We start from the raw sequence: 20,077 nt of genomic DNA on the forward strand, positions 1-20,077 counted from the left end.
TGCTACACTGAACACTTAAAAAAAAATAAGCAGCAATTGACTTAAATAGTTAAAAGTTCTGGTTTTGATGATTTCAATCAGCAGAAACCAGGCTGCATGGTTCCTTGCTGGCATCAAAATTTCAAAAGGGAAAGAGCAGGACAAAGTGTCTACAACTTTGGCAAAGGGCTCTCATGTAGGTTGAAGCTACGCTAAGCTGAGAAGGTGAGAGCCTCAGGGCTGAACAGTTTCTCCTGGAGAAGACCAGGACTGGGTTCTCAAAGGAAATGGAGAATTTTCCCACGGTCATTTCTATCACCTCAAGATACAGGAGGAATGGAAGGTGCATGTTTGCAGCAGCATGTGTGTGCAACAGGTATATTTTTATATAAAAACTATTCCCTGCACATAAGGAAGAATTACTCTAGAGAACTGGGGTTGTTTATTCTGGAGAAAAGCAGACTCAGGAGGGACATTATTGCTTTCTACAACTACCCAAAAGAAGGTTGTTACCAGGTGTGGGTCAGTGTCTTCTCACATGTAACAAGCAATAGGACAGGAGGAAATGGCCTCAGGTTGAACTAGGAGAGGTTTAGATCGGCTATTAGAAACAATTTTTTTTGAAAGGGTGGTCAAACACTGAAACAGGCTGCCCAGGGAAGTGGTGGAACCACCATCCTTGGAAGTGTTCAAAATACATGTAGATGTGGTGCTTAGGGACACAGTTTAGTGGTGGATTTGATAGTGCTGGGTTAATGGTTGAACTCCATCTAAGAGGTCTTTTCCAACCTTAATTATCTTATGATTCCATGATTCTAAGATCTAGAGCTGTATTTACAATATAGGTAGAAAAGCTGTCAAAGATCTGATGCTTCATCAAAGGCAAATAATTAAAGCTCAGCATCTAAGCAACACTTTTGCTGCTCTGAATTCTCCTACCTTTCTGTGCAAATGTTGCTGGTTTCCTGTAAAAATAAGGTCTCCTCAAACATTAAAATTCCTTTAAGGTATTATGGAGCATTTAACTAACAGCTTTCTATGAGGTGAGGGCTGGAGGTATGAGGCTAGTGCATATTAGGGCAATCCAACACATTAAATCCCATACTCATAATCTGATGATGTCCTTGTATTCCCTGTGCCTCATGAACAAGGATGTGTTTTTCATGCTAGAAGTGTTAAATTTATTGACAACCTTAAGCAGTAGAAAACACACTGCTGTTCTGAAAGTCAGGGCATTCCCAGGACAATCACTACTAAGTGGCTAGCAACCTGCATGGCAGAGCAAGTCTGTAAGAAGTCAGAGATCACCAAACATTCAATACCTACTGGCTGGAAGGTGGATAGCTAACAGCTTTGAGAAATCAGCTAATTAACCCAAAATTCTCTCTGTCAATAAAACATACTTGCAATGACAATTTATTTTGCTGTTTCGATAGTGCTGTCACACCTTTAAAGTTGCTCTATTGGGTTTTTGTGACAAGGTTTTGGTGGTTAGGGATCTACAGGGATTGGCTTCCATGAGAAGTTGTCAGAAGCTTCCCCTATTTCTCACAGAGCAAATGACATCCAGTTCCAAGACAGACCCACTTCTGGCCAAGGCTGAACCCATCATCAATTGTGGTAGCACCTGTGGGATAACACGTTTAAGGAGAGGAAGAAAATGGGGTAAAAAATTGCACAAAAAACTGCAGAGGAGAGGAATGAGAGGAATGAGAATATTTGAGAACAGCTCTGCAGACATGAAGGTCAGAGAAGAAGGAGGCAGGGGGTGTGCTCCAGGCACTGGGCAGAGATTCCCCTGCAGCCCGTGGTGCAGGCCATGGTGAGGCGGGTCATCCCCCTGGAGCCCATGGAGGTCTGTGATGGAGCAGAGATCCACCTACAGACCCAGGAGGACCCCACATCAGAGCAGGGGGATGCCAAAGGAGGCTGTGAGCCCATGGGAAAGCTGCTGAAACAGACTGTTGGCACTGCCCTGGCACTCACTCCAGTGGTCCAGTGAAGAGAGGAGCCACACTAAGAAGGTTTGATGGCAGGACTTGTGGCCCTGAAGGGGACCCATATGGGAGCCTTTTGTTCCTGAAATACTGCACCCTGTGGAAGGGACCCATGCTGGACCAGTTAGTGAAGAACTGTAGCCCATGGGAAGGCATCACATTAGAGAAGTTCAGAGAGGACTTTCTCCTGCTGGTGGAAACCCACGCTACAATAGGAGAAGAGTGTGAGGAGTCCTGCTTCTGAAGAGGAAGAAGTATCAAAGACAGTGTGTGATGAACTGACCGCAGCTTCCACTCCCCATCCTACTGCACCACTGAACGGGTGGAGGAGGTAGAGAAAATTGTAGATGAAGTTGAGCCCAGGAGGAAGGGAGGGTCACAGAGAAGGTGTTTTCACTTTTGGTTGCAATTCTCATTTCCTTCTCTGGTTTGATTGGCAGTACATTAATCATCCTGAGGGCCTGTCTCTTTTGTCCATTTGGACAATTGGCAATTGGTGAGTGATCTCTCCCTGTCCTTATGCTGACCACAAACTTTTCGTTATATTTTTTCTCCCCTGTCCAGGTGAAGAGGAGAGGGACATAGCAACTTTGGTGGGCACCTGGCAGCCAAGGTCAACCCACCATGCTTGGTCAAAAGTAAGTAGCTTATTTCTTCATTGTGATACAGGTAACTACAGTCTACTTTAATCTATACAGTTTTTTGGTGATTTACTGCACACATACTAAAAATACTGACATCTTTACAGTCTCTGTTTTTCCATGTAACTTGGGGTTTCTAAATGTATATATGAGTGACTGAAAGCAAATTTTTGTTTATTGAGCTCTGAAGGCTTTATTTCATTTTCCTGAGTCAAATCATTACTTTAGCCTTTATAGCAGTCTGTGATATAGTTCTTATGGTAGTCACACAAAGAGTTTGCTGGTTCTCTGATGGAACTAAAATGAATTTTGATCACATTATGATCTTCTTTCCCATCAACAGCCCTTCATGACTCTTGCTTGTTGATCCAAATAAAGAAATGAGGTAAAATGATGTTCTGTGTAGTGTTGGAGAAAGTGAGAAAGGCAGGAATTTGGAACTGGCAAGCTCCGTGATGCCCAGACTCCTCCAAGAGGAATGTGAAAGAGCTTGCCCTCTTCTCCTAAGGCAAGAGTGGCTGGAACTTCAGTTTTTGAGGTTTTGCAAGAGAGTGAGCAGCAGAGTGAGTTAACACTTTCTGATTGCTACATCATTGATGTCTTCTACAGTTAAGCTGGGAAAGAGAAAATTACAGAGACATGTCCACCTTGGGTATGTGTTACTTTTCACAAAGAAGAAAGAAAGTCACCTTTCACAGTCTGAAAAATCCCTGGATTGCTAAAAGACCATGGGTGGCTTAACTGATAGCACTAGATGATTAATTTTTAGGTACAGTTACATGACTGGAATCCCACTGTTACCAAATGAGAAAACTCAGGTCAGGAGAGCATGGTGTGAGAGAAGGGCTGTTTCAACCAACCCTTGTTTGCATATAGGACTTACATTTACCTTGAGAACAGATGAAAGGGGTAAGTTTTAAGCTTGCCAGAGGAAGAAAGAGCTTGTCAGCAAATGTGCAAATAAAAGCGTAGGTGTATCCTGACAGCAAGAGATAAGCGACCTTGTAACTCTTTGATTTTTTCACTAACAAAACCACTTTTCAATTACATTCAGAATAAAACTTATTCTGTAGGATAAGATATAATTTCACCTGCAAAAAAATGTTGAACATGTATGATGTTACTGAACTATCCCATGTAAATATGCTAACACATGGAGAAGAGGCAGATAGATCAATCCCCCCAAAAATGAATTGCCTCAAGGGAAGCTCACAAAATAAAACAGAGCTAACAAAAACTGGGGGCAAGATCTTGGAGGAGAAGTTCGATACAGCTCAGGACAAGAACAAGTTTTGTAAAACATCCAGTGAGGCAGTAAGATGAACAGAAGGAGAAAATTCACGTTGTATGTCAGGAGAAGTCTTCCTCTCCAGTTCGGCAAGGTTTTGAACTCCAAGTCAGATCCCAAAATTTTGCTCTCTTTGAGCATTGTTCATATGAGAAATTCCTTCATTTTTCCTTCTGCATATTTCTGCATCTGCCCAGTTGTACACCTGCTTTGGCAGGTGCTCTAGCTCTGCTCTCAACATGTGTCCAAAGTGCTTATACCATTTTCTCTGGGTGACTTGCGGGAATAGGAGTCAACAAACCATCTGATAAAACCTGGCATGTAGTTTACATTCCATTCATTTAGTGTCTCATTTTACTGAGGAACTAGCTTTTGAATGTATTTAGGCACCTGTGTGGACTTTGTGTATGTTTCCAGCTTATAGTCATGTATTTGGAAACCATAATTATATTGATATTTTAGTTTTTCTAAAAAAATTACAAAATCTTATCTAAGTTGGTAAATATGGCCTCTGCTTCATAACTTCATGGCATTATTTTCTTCCAAAACTCTTATGGCATTTACACACTACTATTAAATACGTGAACTCGTACCACTCATGTCTTGTGTAGGTCTGAGGTGGAATTTGCTGTGTTTATTATTAGATTTGTCTTCTATTTGGCTACTAAACTGAAGTTTCACTATGATGTCAGGCTATAGTTCATGCCAAAACTCATTTAGTGAACAGGAGAGGTTTCTGTAGATGTCTGCGGCAGAGCTAATCATGTTCAACACCTTTAATAATTGAAAGAGAGAGAAACAGGCACTTGAAGGTCATGATTCGTCAAGTCCCAAACAGGTGAGCTGACCTGAGTTATAATTTTTGTTCATGACCCTGAAAAGAGCTTAACTGAGCTGTAGACATCCACATTGTTGACATCTATGAGTAAGTGAGTAATCCCACAGTTGCCCTTCAGCAGCCACACTGTGGCCTGCAGTATTGACTGGAAAATGTTGTCTAATTTTCCCAAATTATTAACTTCAGACATGATTTGTAGAGCCAAATCAAAAGTCCAGCTGACTCCATATTCCTTTTCTGTGACTGAGATACCTGTATTGTTTCCTATGCCTATTTGTTAATTTTGTAGTCAAAATTAACTTTCCTAGAGGAAAGTTTCTCAAAGGTAAGCTGTTGGAACTTTCACAGCTGAAACATATTCAGTGAAAATTGTCAAGAAGATAGATGCTTTGGATGTAAATGGAGAGTATGGATTCGTTTATTTGTTTTTCTTATCTCTGTTACTGAAAGCACCATGAGTGGATTTTCCAGAACGGTGCTATAAAAACAAAAGTTGATTGATTAATTCAAAACCTGTAGCTAGGAAATGTTTTCCAGGAATACTTACAGGAAATGCACAATGGTCTATGAATATAAGTAATTTACTATGTGCACACTGATGGGCAAATTTACTGTGATCTGATACATATGGCTATAGCAGTGACAGATTTTACAAAATGACATTTTTCTACTTTCATTACTTCCTGTTATGCTGAATAAGAAGACAAGGGTATCAGAACTACAAACTGTCTTAGTGATATTCCTTAATTACACCTTTCAAATGTTTAAGTATATAGGACACAGATGAATGTGTAGACATAAAAATATATAGAAAGGTTGACTTCAGATTGCGGCAAGCTCACTAAAAACTAGCCCTGATAGGATGAAGATATCATCTCATGCTGCAAGAACAGTAGTCACAGGGAGGGTGTTTTTGCCAAAACTTAATGAAAGTTTATCCTTTGGCTTCAGAGGTCTTTGAATGAGGATATACCTGTTTCTAAAACAATCTGTGTGTAAGAAAACAAGAGAAGAGTGTTAATGGTTTTGTATTATATGCTTAAGAAGCAGATTAGACATGAAATGCTAACAAAATAAGAAATTTTAGGGAATTTACCTGAGGGAAAAAAAATTATAAAGATGAAACAAAAACCTCCCTAAATTGTTTCTTTCCTGGTGTGGTTGAGCTACTCAGGTTATTGTTCCTCCGTCAGCATTTTCTACCCTTTCGCTAGTCTATTTATTTCAGTTGGTAGATTTAAATGTATTTAGCTAATTCCCTGAATAATAGCAATTTGCTTCTAATGCAAAAGTTTTTCTCTTTTGACCTTGCTGAGATGTAGAAGAGGACAACTTCTGCCTCACTGACTTCACCCTCCTACTGTCAAAAGCACAACCTACTTTTGATGTCTTTCAGAAATATACTGAACTTAATTTAATTTCACTCAGTGATGACACTACAACTCTGGAACCTCATCCTTCTAAAGTTTAGACATAATCTTTTAATTACCAGCTTAAATTTATTAATGATCAATTTATACCGAGTTATTTTTTGTGTCAGTTAAATAGTCCCTTTTCCTTCCTAGCATAAGCACAGTTTTGATGTATTTAAAAGGCTATACCACCCATTTAGTTACCTGAATTCAAACTTATATGTGTACTGTAATAAATATAATTATTCCAAATGTTTTTAATGCATGAGGGAGTAATCATTGGCATTTCCAGTGAACAGAGAAATAAAAATATTTTTAGTCAGATCTCATGTGCTTACCCTAGAAGAAAAAGATACATCTCTTAAATTGAAACTCAAGGAGAAAGAAAAAAATTAATACATGAAGCCATTTATTCTTTAGTGTACTTTTCGCCACCGGAAAATTCTTTCTCGAGTTTATTGATATGAGTGAATAAAGGTTTAAGAACAAACATTCGCTTCTGGTATGACATTATTTCATGGTTAGTTAACAACATGATGGGCATTGAGAAAACAGCAGCATATACAGCCGTTGAAAAAAAGTAATGAATGTGCTCCTATAACATAAATACCTAATACAGTTCTCTTCTCCATTTTCATAAAATTACTCTTTTCTCATTTTTGCCATAGTATTTTTTTGTTTTCTTTCTTGGTAGCACAGTAAATGTATGGATATGAAACTCACATATCAGGATTTTTTATTTCCCTTTTTATGATAAAATATGCTAACTTTAAATTGAGGTTTGTCATAATGAGGAATAGGAAATCACTGGTTCCTTGCTGCTGCTATTACTGTGTCTGCAATTCTTTGAATTACTGTCTGTTCCTAAGGCAAAGTGTCCTGATCTGATTATTTAAAATTACATCATTGATTAGGTGTGAACAAATAGACTCATGAAATGAAAGGATGTACAAAATGTCATGATTAGACTTTCAGATGCTCCTGGCAACATGCAGGTTTAAAAACCTCTCACATCTTGCACACTCCTCGTTTAGAGATATAGTGTAGTTCTGCTGGAGTCTGGCTTAAGAGATGCTTAACAGAGAGGTCTTAAGTTAGTTTCATAAAAAAGAAAATCCATGAAAACAAAGCATAAACCAAGATTTTGGGATATTTACTGGTTTTGGGTAATCATAAAGGTAAAACTTAGGTAAGGCTTATTTTGAAAATACCACTTAATATGTTAATCAGGATTACTTCACTTTCAACTCCTCTCCTACGCATGTTTTTCACTTGCTGCACCTGTCTCTTTTGGCTATAAACACTTTCTAGACAAGGCTTGTTTTATGTACAACACTTAAAAATTTTGTGGAAAAATAACAGGAAACATAAGGATACATCTTTCTGATAACAGGACATTGGACTTCCCTTTTCCTTGTGCCTATAGACCTGAAAACAAAGAATGCTTCAAAACAAGTTTAAACACGACGCTTTGAATAAAGGGCAATGTTTCATATCATTAGTAAAGTAATAAATATTCAAATTCTGTTATTACATCACCAATTTAAAATCCTAAGATATAGACAGTATGCACTAAGAATATGAAAAGGCTGTGCTGCTTCACATCCCTGGTACTTATACATTTCTTGTGCACCTTTGTTAGATTGCTTGGCTCATGGGTGCCGATAGCCATGAGAAAGAAGAGCACCGAGGCAGATGCAGAGGGAAAAGCTGGCTTTGGCACCCACAAGCTTAAGAAATCATCAGGCATTGGGAAAACCACCCCAGACAGGTACAAGTCAGTTTAAGCAAGTTGAGTTGTTCCCTCTACAGAAAATGAGGAAAAGAAATGCAATTTATCCATCTTATGTATCTAAAGTTAGGAAAGATGAAAACCACCTTAGTTTTTAACTTCAAAAGGAGGGAAAGTCTGTAATACTGCACCAGGAATCTTAACCCAAGATCCAAATAATATCTTAACACTTTATGGCCAAACTTCAAATTCAGAAATAAATATTCATATATGTATGTATTTATTTCCAGCTAGGCATTGTTTACAAATTGCCTTGAAAGAATTCTCAATTCAAATTGGCCAGCGAATGGTGCTTTGTCAGTAAGACTTTCATAAGAAGTAAACGTAAGAGCAGAAAAACTGCAGTTAACCAGGTCATGTGTGTTATTGTTATGCAAGGTAAAACCTAGAAGCTGCAATGTTAATTACTATAATTTGAAAAAAGACAGTATAAGTAAAATTCAGATGCTCTTATATCTATGTAATTAACTTGTAATTGCAGCATAATTGCACAGTGGTTTTGCTTTGCAGTAGATTGCTAAACTGAATTTGTACACTTACTTATGAATGGGTTAATTACACGAATTTTGACATCATATTAAATTTATGTTTGTGACAAAGTTCCTTCAAATTATCAAACAGCGAGTGTATATTTTTTCAATTTTTTCCACAGAAGAACATTTAATATTATTCACATGTTATATGTAGGCAGCATGGCAAAAATTGTAGTGAGTTAAACATAAATCCTAAAAGGTTTTACTTCATACATTATGCATTATTTCTCATAACACAGAGCTCATAAAAAATACATATCACTTGGGCTGATAAAGCTGTAAGCAAAAGAAGGATGACTGAAACCTTAAGGCAAAAATATTCTAATGAAATGTAATAAATACACGGTAGAAATAATACTCAAGTAATTTTAGAGAAATAGTGGAAGTGACACAGTCACCCAGTCTCATGTGATCTCCTGCTATCAACGTGCAGGAAATGATGGACAGCTGCATCACGAGGGGAAAGTATCTTGTACTACAGAGGAAACAAACTCTTCTAAGCAATTTTTCTTGATAGATGTAATAGTTGTCTCACAGAAAAGGGAAACCAGAAAAAACTCTTTAGACCATGCTGTCCCTTGAGCAAATAACAAAACCTACAGGGTGGTTTTAGAATCTTGGTGAAATGCTGGAACAGCTAAGGAGAAATTTTAGTGTTAGTTCATGTTTTATTCATACAATTAGTTGTTCATTCAATGTTTTGGGCTAAATATTTTTCTCTCTTTTACTTCTGTGCAGTAAAGCTCATTCTGATCATAGTGAGGAAGCTTTTGCCATGGCTGTGTCAGGTCCTAAAATGGGGACCCTTCCAGAATAGCTGACAAAACAATTCTCCAGGGTGTTCAGAAGGTAACAAGGTTGTGCCTCTAACTGCGTGCACAGGCTAATTAGAGTAATTGTAACATAGATATCTGAAGGCATGTGCTTGTCAGCCCCAAGGTCTCTGCTATGTGCCACTGCAGCAATCAGCAAGCATGAGCCCCAGGGCCATGAATATCTATACTGGTGATCTGAATGTGTTCAGCACCAGCCTTGGGTAGAGGCCAGCTAGCATGAAACAACTTGCTGCATTGCCAGTAAACCTAGTCAGCCTTCTGCATCCAAAATGCATCCTAGAAATCATTCTTTTCTGTTCACATTTCCCAATACTGTCTGAAAGTTATTTGACAGAGTGTGATTTGGCCAAGCCAAAACCAACCAGGGTGTCCTAATTCTTCCCTGTCAAGTATTGCTATTGTATATAGAGTATATAGAAACATGATTAGTTTACACAGTAAATGTCAGAGGTTTATATTATAAAGAAATTCCATGGTTTGGAACACAAAGTAAACAACATGTGATGTATAATCTTAGTTAATTATTATAAAGAAAACAATTCTTTAATACCATCTTTGACAGAAACTGAAGAAGCCAAAATTAAGGGTGAACAGTTGAAACAGGTATTTGCATAGGAAATTCACACATTAAATAATATAATTATAACATCCTGAAAACTACTTTTACTAAAAGAGTAAAAAAAATCCTCTCGAGTTAAGCACCATCTTACTCAAACGGATTACATCACCTGTGTAAATCATTTACACTGGTATTTAATAGGCACTCAGACTTGAAGGTTGTGGGATTTTTTGCTCGAACAGTGCATCTACAGCAGCAGTGAGAAACTTCTGGGTGCCAATGAGCAATGCATGAGGAATTGGTACACAGTAGATTCAGTCTGATGTAGTTTGACCCAGCAGCTTTGGCAAGGTATTGGCATAATGAGGTCTTAATAGCAATAATCTACAAAAATGAAAATAGAAACAAACTGAGGGAAAAAGCTCAGTGGAGACTTCCATGCATTTTTAATTTTTGCACACAGGGTTTCCAACTAAAATTTTCTTTGGAATAAAGTGGAAAAAACATTATTTTAAATATTTGAACCCATTATTAAGCTGAGCTTGTACTTTTAGATATCGTGAGAATCCCTTTGGAATATCTTGCTTTGAAGTAGGCAACCCTCCCTGAAATACTCCATTTCTCAGAATGACATTATAGACCCTACCTGCCATCATGTGAGTACTTTAAAGAATAAAGAAATTTGAAAATCAGAAACTCATAAAGAAGCTGCCCTTCGAAGAAAGGAAAAAGCAGAGAGATAAGACATTATTGTCGAACAAACTATATTTATGAACAGCAGTGTAACTTATGTCTCCCTTTAACTGCAGTCATCACCTTCTCCTGTCGCATCACACAGACACAACGAAATAAACAGAGTTTAGAAACTGGATTTTCTGTTTGGCAGTAATAGCATTAGCCACCTTGAAACATTTTTTCTTTCATAGCAAGAGATTCAGTATATTTTTTATAACTCTTTACCAAAATTGAAATTCTATCAAACAGGGCTTCATTTGCCAAGTAGAAGTAGCAATATCCATTAAATGCCTGTTAGACTGCTGTGCTGCTGGAATGCAGGAGCAAGAACTGATATTATTTGCCCCACAACCATATAATGAAACCTCATCATGAAAATACCCAATTTCTTGTCAGGAAAATAGGATGTATAAGCACTAGCAAAAGCTGATTTTACATCCTAACATTAGAGTCTATCTCAGAATATCTTATTTCATGAACTTTATGGATTTCACAGAGTAGAAATGTGGCAAAAGATTTGTTTTCTTCAGCTCTTTCTCTCTCTCTAATCTTTTTAATCTAATTTTTTTGTGGGTGTACACATATTGTGGGTTCCAGATATTGATCTGATATTGTAATTTTCCATATCTATTTAAGTATAAAAATTATGTCTAAAGCTATCATTAGAAATGAACAGGGTATGAACAAAGCCTCTGAAAAGAACGCACAACAGAAATTCTCTTAGAAAGTACATTAAGAAAGTTTTTGAATTGCACATGCAAAAATGGATGAAATGAGAATAGAGTACATCTGGATATATTATAACCATATGTCTCTTATATATACATAATTTCATATAAAATACAGGGAAGACAATGTGATTTTATACATTTGCTGAGATGTATCTACTACAAAATACTAATTATCTTAATTGGGGGGTTATATATATATATTATTTATAATGCTACTGCTATATAATGAATGTAGAAAGCTAGAAAGAACTAATTGAGTCACAAAGTCCAATTCTAGATACTGTCAAAAAATCATAATGTAGATATTTAGCAGTGGAAATATCTGATAGACCTATTACGATGAGGCTAATAAACAAAACAGTCAGCTATATTGGTGATGTATTAGTTGCTATGACATGACCTCTGGTTGTGTCACATCACCCATTAGCAATGTTGTTTTTCTGGGTCTACGTCTGGGTTTTTTCCTGTTTTAAAAGTACTGTAGCTAGTTCACTGCCCCGTGATGGCTGAAACCATAATTTTTGATAACAGCCTAACAAATTAAGTAAAAAATAAAGACAAAAATGCACAAAAAAAAAAAAAAAATAAAACACCAAAACTCACCAAACCCTGAAACAATTGTAAACCCTTTACTTATCCTGTTTGGAAGCTGGCTTCTGCATCTCACTAGTACCTCCTTATCCAGCAAGAAACATAGAGATAACTTAGACTCCCTTACAATGTTCTGCTTGAAGGATTGCTGAACAAGGGATTGGCTTGAATGTCTGCCTAAATGTTTTTCTGAAATGACTGTCTGGCATAGAGTCAGTTATCTTAGCACACTGAACTGTCACCCTGGTCACTTCAGAAAGAGTCCAAGGGAGCCAGTTCCTTTTTACAATACCATAGAATCATACAATGGTTTGTGTTGAAAGGGATCTTAAAGTAACCTTGGTCCAATGTGCATGCCATGGGCAGGGACACCTTCCACTAGACCAGGTTACTGCATGCTCAAAATGATTGGGTGAATTCTGGCTTCCAGTCATGCAAATAACAGTCCTCCAAAACTGGTCATCTTCTGTGGTGTCCCGATGTCTCTTTAGTTGTCAGGACACACATTTGTGATCAACGCAGAAAAAGGCAATCTGAACTTTCAAATCTTAATTGAATAGAGTTGAATGCAGAACAAATTCTGCTCAAAGAGAGTTGTTATATTTTTTTTTCTTAATTCAGACAGGAAATAAAAGCTCATGAAATTGTTACAGAAAAAAATACTGAGAGTACCTCAACTTCAGTCAAAATGGTTTCTTATGCCAAAACAACTTGTTTTATTTATGTTTTGTTCATTACTGTATACATTTTAATTGCCAGAAAATTATATTCCCCCTTTTAATATCTAAAGTAAGCCAAAATAAATACGATTTTTCTAAGCTTCTGAGTTTCAAATAAAGGGTATTTTTCTCATGGAAAACAGTTTCATCAACACTTTCTTTGCCAAGTCTTCACAATGTTATCAGTATGCACAGTCACCACTGTGGCCTAGGGTGGGAAGGACCCATCCATACCCTACCCATTCCCTTTGGATCATGATTAGCCTTTGAAAACGATTTGAAAAAGCAGCTGCTTAATTTCACAGGGTACGATGACCATAAATGTAGCTGGCCCTAACATGGGGACTGCAGTCAGGGGAGACTCCTGACATCTTTTTACAAGTTCTTCTCTAGTTTTATAGCTGAAATAAAACATCTCCAAAGTCAGAAGACACTTTGAAGACACGGTTTTTGTTGTCACTTTGCTCCAAATATTAAACAAACTGTATTTTAGGTAATTTAACTCACAAAGCTATAGGACACTGCCTTTGGAAAAAGGTATCCTTGAGTAATCTGTGCATTCAACGGGTTCCTTTCCTCCTGCATATTGTCCCATTATGTCAGCAGCTATGTTCTTAGGAATAACTATGAATAGACATATCTGAAGTGCATTATGGTTTGTTTTGTGATGGACCAGATGGCATCCAGTGACAGATATATGTCAACAATACATTCCCAGAAGAGGACAATTCTGTTCCTCTGACAGCACCTGAATGACATATACTATCTATATCTTCAGTAAAATATCTGGAGATACTCCAACAGTTAAAACATTCTCCAATATGTAAAGCTCTTTGCTTCTGTTAAATAACCAAAGCACATTTTTGTTGTTGTTCTTTGTTTTGTTTTGTTTTGTTTTTTTTCTTATTTTTTGATGTTGTTATCTCAAGAGAGAGGAGGATAAACAGCTTTGTGTTCCTTTCATGGGCTGGAGTTTATTACTTTATTTTCACCAATAAAGTTACTTACATGTTCCGTCAAACAGCCTCAAACAGCCTAGATGTATAATACTGCAAGTAGGTTTCATGTAATGATTGAACTTTAAAAAAAAATCAGGTAGTATGTTTCTCTGTATACCATAATCACTAACATTTAAGTGGGATCCATATGACAAAGGCTGTGTCATCTTGTTTTGTCTCTAAAAAAACAAAGTGCCATCATTTGCCATCACTGTTGGGCTTCAGGGTCTTTAGAGGCCTGGCAATAAAAAATACTGAGGTTTGAATGTATTCCTTCCATTTGTGACTGGATGCCTTCTAATCACCAGAAATCCTCTAAATACTCTCTGCCAGAATAAAATAAGGTTTTGTTTAAAGTCTGAAATTGCTTTTATTTTGGGAATCATGTCTTATTTTAGTTCCGTAGGTCTGATTCTGTTCCATATTCAGGAGCAATTTATTTCTTTAGAAAGGTCTAACTTAAGATGTGGGTTTAGGAAAATAATCAGCTGAAGTTTGTATGATTCTGCAGTGTGCTGCTTCAGGTGGGCAGGCAGGGACTATGCTCAAACCCTGGAGGTTACATTCATTTTACAGAGATTACTTTCTAAACACTCTTTGAAAGCAGCATCTTATAAATCTCTGATGTTTCACTAGCTCACACAGCTAAAAGGGAGGAGGTTGCTTTTGCAAAAATGTAATTGTTTCAATTCTTATCCTACAATTAAAATCACATATTGTTCTATTCTTGTACTTTTCAGAATGTTTCACTCTAGGTCCTGCTAAATATGAATTTGCAAACTCCATGAGCCTTCTCTTTTTTTCATAATAGTAGTTTGCCGCTCAAACTTCTGGCACTAGGAAAAGTTAGAAGTTATTTCAGTGTTACTTGAAAGAAATAAAGTGGTAGGTTTTAGAAGCAGTGGATATAAATCAGTGTTTAATTTTAGTAATAGATGTCATATAAGTGATACTAAACTGGTTTAAAGATTGTATAAAGAACATAAAAATCAGTCAGAATGATGCTTTGATATATTTACACTCAAAACCACATTTCCAGTTTCACACATCACATGTAAATTACCAGATAAAACAATGCTGCTAAAAACTCATAAATACAAGAGCATAATATATCAGTAGAAGTGTGTTCTTGGTGACAGTGGGTAAAGAAACTGCAGTTCTGGTTTAACTTAGAAAATACTGCTGGATTTTTTGGACAAGTTTTAGGATAAAAAATGGCCTTTACTGAATGATTTTTGCTGTTCTCATAGAAAGGGTATGACTAGGGCCTTTCTGGCTATTACACTGTTAAGGACTTAATTTGCAACTAAATAAAAAAGAAACTGATCTTCTGCAACTTTCTGTAGAGAATGGGTTCTATCAGCCTATTAATAGAGATTACAACCTATACACTGCATAGAGGAGGTATAGTATTGCTCATTTTTAACCATATTTACACACATATGTAACCTTAGATATTTTCATCACAGATTATAATTGAAAAATGATGACAGACTTCTTGACCAAACCTTCACAAAAGCCTCATTGCTTTATCCTGCAGCCAAACCCTTAGTGAAGTTGTGACTGGGCATTCATTAATACAGCAATGTTAACCGTGCCAACACCACATGGAGATCCCAGACAACAGCAGTCAGCTAAACACATCACTCATTAATTCAACTGTAAAAAGATTAAATCTACAAGTTTTACTTGAAAGCAGACAAGTCTATTATGTAACAGAAATAATCTGTCAAGACTTGGTCACGTCATACGTATCTCCATATATGTATTTTGTTCAGTAAATATTACCAATTTTTTTGTGTATTATGTGTATGTATATTCTTGTGCAATCCTTAAAAATTTCTTTAAGACACCTGAACTGTGTTACATATATGTATTTTGTTCAGTAAATACTACCAATTTTTTTGTGTATTATGTGTATGTATATTCCTGTGCAATCCTTAAAAATTTCTTTAAGATGCCTGAACTGTGTTTCAGCTGTACAATAATTGCTTAAAAATCAGCTGCTTTTCTGGTTAGTAAATATGTGACTGATTTAAAGAAAAACAATACTTTCATATTGCTTTTCTCCTACCAGTGCACTGTGAGCCACAGATGTGGTGAGTTATACAGAAGACTGAGCAGGCTGCCAGTCTAACTTCATGCTGTACCTGCTGGTGGTAATCCCACCACACAGGGCTTAAGGGGTTGGTAAATCTATCTGTTTCTGAGAACTGGCCTCCCATCCATCCTGTGTTTATCTATGATTTAATCATGTGATTTGATTCACAATGCTGCTAATAGCAAGGATTCAAAAAAGCCCTTACAAGAGATAGCCAGATTTGCTCCCACTGGGTTCTGTTAGTGTTCGTGTATTCCACTTCTTTAAAATGCTACACCTTTATGTTTGTTAATCCATGCCTCCAGAAAGAAGTGTGCAATTTTATCTCAATACATCAACATTACCTATTCAAGTCCAAGCTACACAAGAAAATGTACCTCAGTGGAAAACAACACGACCCAGAGATCAATCCTTAAATTATTTTTAGGGGTGGAGGGATCAAAAGCTTACAAATCTCGTCTTATTTTCTTTGAGTGGGAGTTAAGGGTCCTAGCTGTTTTTCAAATTTTATGCTATTGAGTGTTCAAAATTCATATTTAGATCCTCTGGCCTTAAAATTCCTGCAGGGTGAATTTCTTTACAAAAAGAACTGATTTCTGTAGAAAGCCAACCTCTTCTGAAAGGCAATATCTTCTGTAGAAATGCTGGTAAAATTTAAATCTGTGATGATATTTCTAATAACAAACAAAAAAACCTCCACAGATACTGGTTTAGCTAAATGAGCAGCAATAACAAACAAAGACTTTATTTCATTAAAAATGCAACAAACTAACTTGAGTTTCTAAATAAAATATAAATAAAGAAGCACAGAAAAAGAATTTCAGGCATCACTTCTCAAGCCATGAGAGACTGCAAGACTGTGAAATTGTAGAAAATTTGAATTTATCCCTCTTACCTTAATTACATATTTTCACCAATGTCCCCAAAGTGTCCCAAAAGCAGAGAATATCCCATTTTCCAAGCAAAGAACTATGTCCATTCTACAAAAAAAAAAAAAAAAAAAAAGATGAAAAAAGAAGAAATTGGAAAAAAACCTTGCAATTTCAGAAAGTTTGTTTCTCTTGTACTGCTATGGAATTAGAAAGTAACACTGAAGTCCTGTTTAGTGTCAGAGGACAGGAAATTTATTTGTATTTGCTATGGGGAGGTCATAGTGTTGTGAAACATTTAATGAATGTTAAACTGAGAAGACAACACGACAGAACTGAAGCTCCTTCTTGTATCACTGGTTCAAACAGCTTTTATAAAGTCACCATCTTTTTATATCATGGATTTATACACCAGATTTTCTGAACTGTTATCAACATGACAGAATTTAGTACACATTTTCATTTCAATCAAAATATATTACACTATAAAACCAATTGATATATTGCTCAGTGAGCCCCCATTCCTTGAATGGGATCACTTAGGATTACTGTTATATATACCCAAAGGGAAAAAAAAATGGTTCAGGTACACATAATGCTATTAAAACTTCTATCTTATAATTTGACTGTTCAAATTTTTTATCATCTCATATTCCACCAGGCCAGTAAAGACACTGCACCCACTTAAGGGTGTAAAACTTTACATTCAACACACTCACACACACATACCTTTACATATATACATACAATCATATACATATACACATTTAAGATGGTAGTAAGGAATGGGAATGTAAAACCAAGATATTTAACTTCAAGTCAGGACCTTTCTGATATCATTGCATCTTCACAAACTGTTAAACCACCATAGGAGATAGTCTTGGTACAGCAATAGAGCAGATTCATAGAATCAAAGAATCTTTTAGGTTGCAAAAGACCTTTAAGATCATCAAGTCCAACTGTTAACTCAGCACTGCCAATCCCACCACTAAACCATGTCCCCAGGTGTCACATCAACATGTCTTTTAAACACCTCCAGGGATGGAGACTCCGTCACTTCTCTGGGCAGCCTGTTCCAATGCTTGACAAACTTTTCAGGATAGAATTTTTTCCCATCATCTAATCTAAATCTCCCCTGGCACAACTTAAGGTCATTTCCTCTTGTCATACCACTTTTTATCTGGGAGAAGAGACCAACATCCACCTGGCTACAATCTCCTTTCAGGTAGTTGTAGAGAATAAGAAGATTCCCTGTGAGCCTCCTTTTTTTCAGGCTAAACAAGCCCAGCTCCCTCAGCTGAGACTCATCAGACTTGTGCTCCAAACCCTTCCCCAGCTTCATTGTCCTTTTCTGGACACTCTTCAGGATCTTCTATCAGAAGAACCATCACTTTCTCAGATCTTTTTGATAATATATATGAGTGGAAAGGTAGGTGGAATATGAATAATCTTCCAGGTTCTTTTTCTGCTGAACAGACAAAAACAAATAACTAGTCAATTGATGGCTCTGGGAATGCAGATGTAAAGAGGACTATAATCTCACCTGCCTACAGACTTGCCTGCTTTTAGCTCTTCTCCCCATATTCTGTCTAACTACATTGAACCCACTGATCGTTTTTTCTTTTGTGGAGCAGAAGACCACTTGCTCTTTTCCCTGAAATTGTTAGAGCAAGACCAGATTCCTTTAGTTTTGGTCATTTTTGCAGTCAAAATCATAAGAACACTTAGTTGTAGAAATAATATTATGTCATCTTATCATTAGATGCTGCTGTCATTTGAGATTGAAATGGGAGATTTTGATGCTGCCCGCTCTGAACCTAAGCCTGATAGGGGCCTCAGCCTCAAATGTTAACATCCCAATGCCAGAGCTTTAGAATCATGGAATCATTAAGATTGGAAGAGACCTCTAAGTTCATCAAGTCCAACTGCCAATCTAGCATCACCACCATGTTTGCCACTAAACCATGTCCTCAAGTGCCCTATCCACATGTTTTTTGAAGACTGTCAGGGATGGTGACTCTACCATTTTCAGTGTTTATCTAAAAGTGACCAAGCCCTCTCAATAGATTAAGCTCTGTTACCACTGTTGTAGTAGCTCTAGTCACACAAAATAAATTCACAGGTAAAGAAGACTTCTGCAAGCAGTTGGCTCTAGCTTGTTCTCTCCCTGTTTCCCAGCTGTTATACTTTAAGCAGCAGGCTATTGACACCCAGTAGTGACAGTGAAAAAAAAAAAAGGCAAAGGCAAACCACCCGGAAAAAAACAGTGGCTGAAATTTACAATGACAACGTTTCTCACTGAAGTTTCGTGGAATGCCCTTCACACTTAGGCAAGTCTACGTGACGACTTTGCATTTGATAACAAATGTGATGAACATAAAAAAAGGTGAACCAGAAAGAAAATATGTCTGGAAATACAGTTTTATTCTACAAATATATTTTTAATTTTTTTCCTTCCTATAATTTGCATATTTATATGATCAAAATTTTACTTATATAAATCATGACTATGTCAAGTGATTGCTTCTGCCTCAGATTAATAGGGTGGAAATCAGGAAAACGTATTCTTTATCTTGCCCTTTCACAAATCCTGGACAAGAACAAGGATAGAACACACACTTATGAATGTGATAGTTATAATGATTTAATGAGTTACAGCTTATCAGCTGAGTTCTATGAATTACTGTTTGCATGATTTTCAGCACTCCCTGCCTTTCAGGTTAATGTAAAACTTTAAATCAAAGATAAAGTGCTTTAGCAAAAATAGTTTGACTTTGAGTTTGAATTTGTGTGGCTACAAGGAGACATGTTGGCACTTAGGGGGGCTTGCTTAAGAGTAAGGTATATTATATTAAACCAATGTAAATGAAGTCTGTACATAAAGGAAACATTTTTTTTCATCATGGATTTCAGTGAAACTACTCTACCTTGCACTAACATGAATGAAATAATTGGATGAAAATGTCTTATGAAATCTAGGGGGCTTTCCTTCTTTATTTTCTTCCATTCTATTTTCTTATCTCTAATTTCTGCTACACTGACGGTGCTTTTCTCTTTTTATTTGCTCTTAAAAGTTGACCTTAGTTGCTTTTCACATTGCAGAGACTACATGGCTGTTCACCTGTTTAATGTTAATAAGTAAAAAGCTCTAAAGTCTATCAATAATTAAATAGGCACTTGCAGTTGATGAGCACTTGGGGGAAAATGTTGTTCTTTAACTCAGAGACAAAGCAAATTCTTGACATGGGTTTGGAGAAGGAAAAGATGAAAAGTCAAATGAGAAAAAAAATACTATTAGAGCAGCTGAAAAAAAACCCCAACCAAATAAATATAGTAATTTTGAAAATTCCTGCTTAAACTTCTTGTTTCACCTGCATTTGTGGAGTCCTTGCTTGAACAGGACAGTCCTTGCAAGGCACTGCATTCACACAATATATCAGAATTAAAAGAGAGATGAA

General features: G+C 36.7%; 1 protein-coding gene across 12 annotated transcripts in view; it reads right to left on the reverse strand.

Annotated features, from left to right (window-relative positions):
* TENM4 (teneurin transmembrane protein 4) overlaps positions 1 to 20,077 on the reverse strand; it is a 1,582,078-nt gene that overhangs the window by 927,759 nt on the left and 634,242 nt on the right. For all 12 annotated transcript variants that reach the window (XM_064644892.1, XM_064644901.1, XM_064644900.1 and 9 more), the window contains exon 5: positions 16,646 to 16,730. The gene's annotated coding sequence lies outside the window, so the exon portion shown is untranslated. The remainder of the gene's footprint in view (positions 1 to 16,645; positions 16,731 to 20,077) is intronic.

This window comes from Pseudopipra pipra, chromosome 2 (assembly GCF_036250125.1).
Source record: "Pseudopipra pipra isolate bDixPip1 chromosome 2, bDixPip1.hap1, whole genome shotgun sequence".
Lineage (NCBI taxonomy): Eukaryota > Metazoa > Chordata > Aves > Passeriformes > Pipridae > Pseudopipra > Pseudopipra pipra.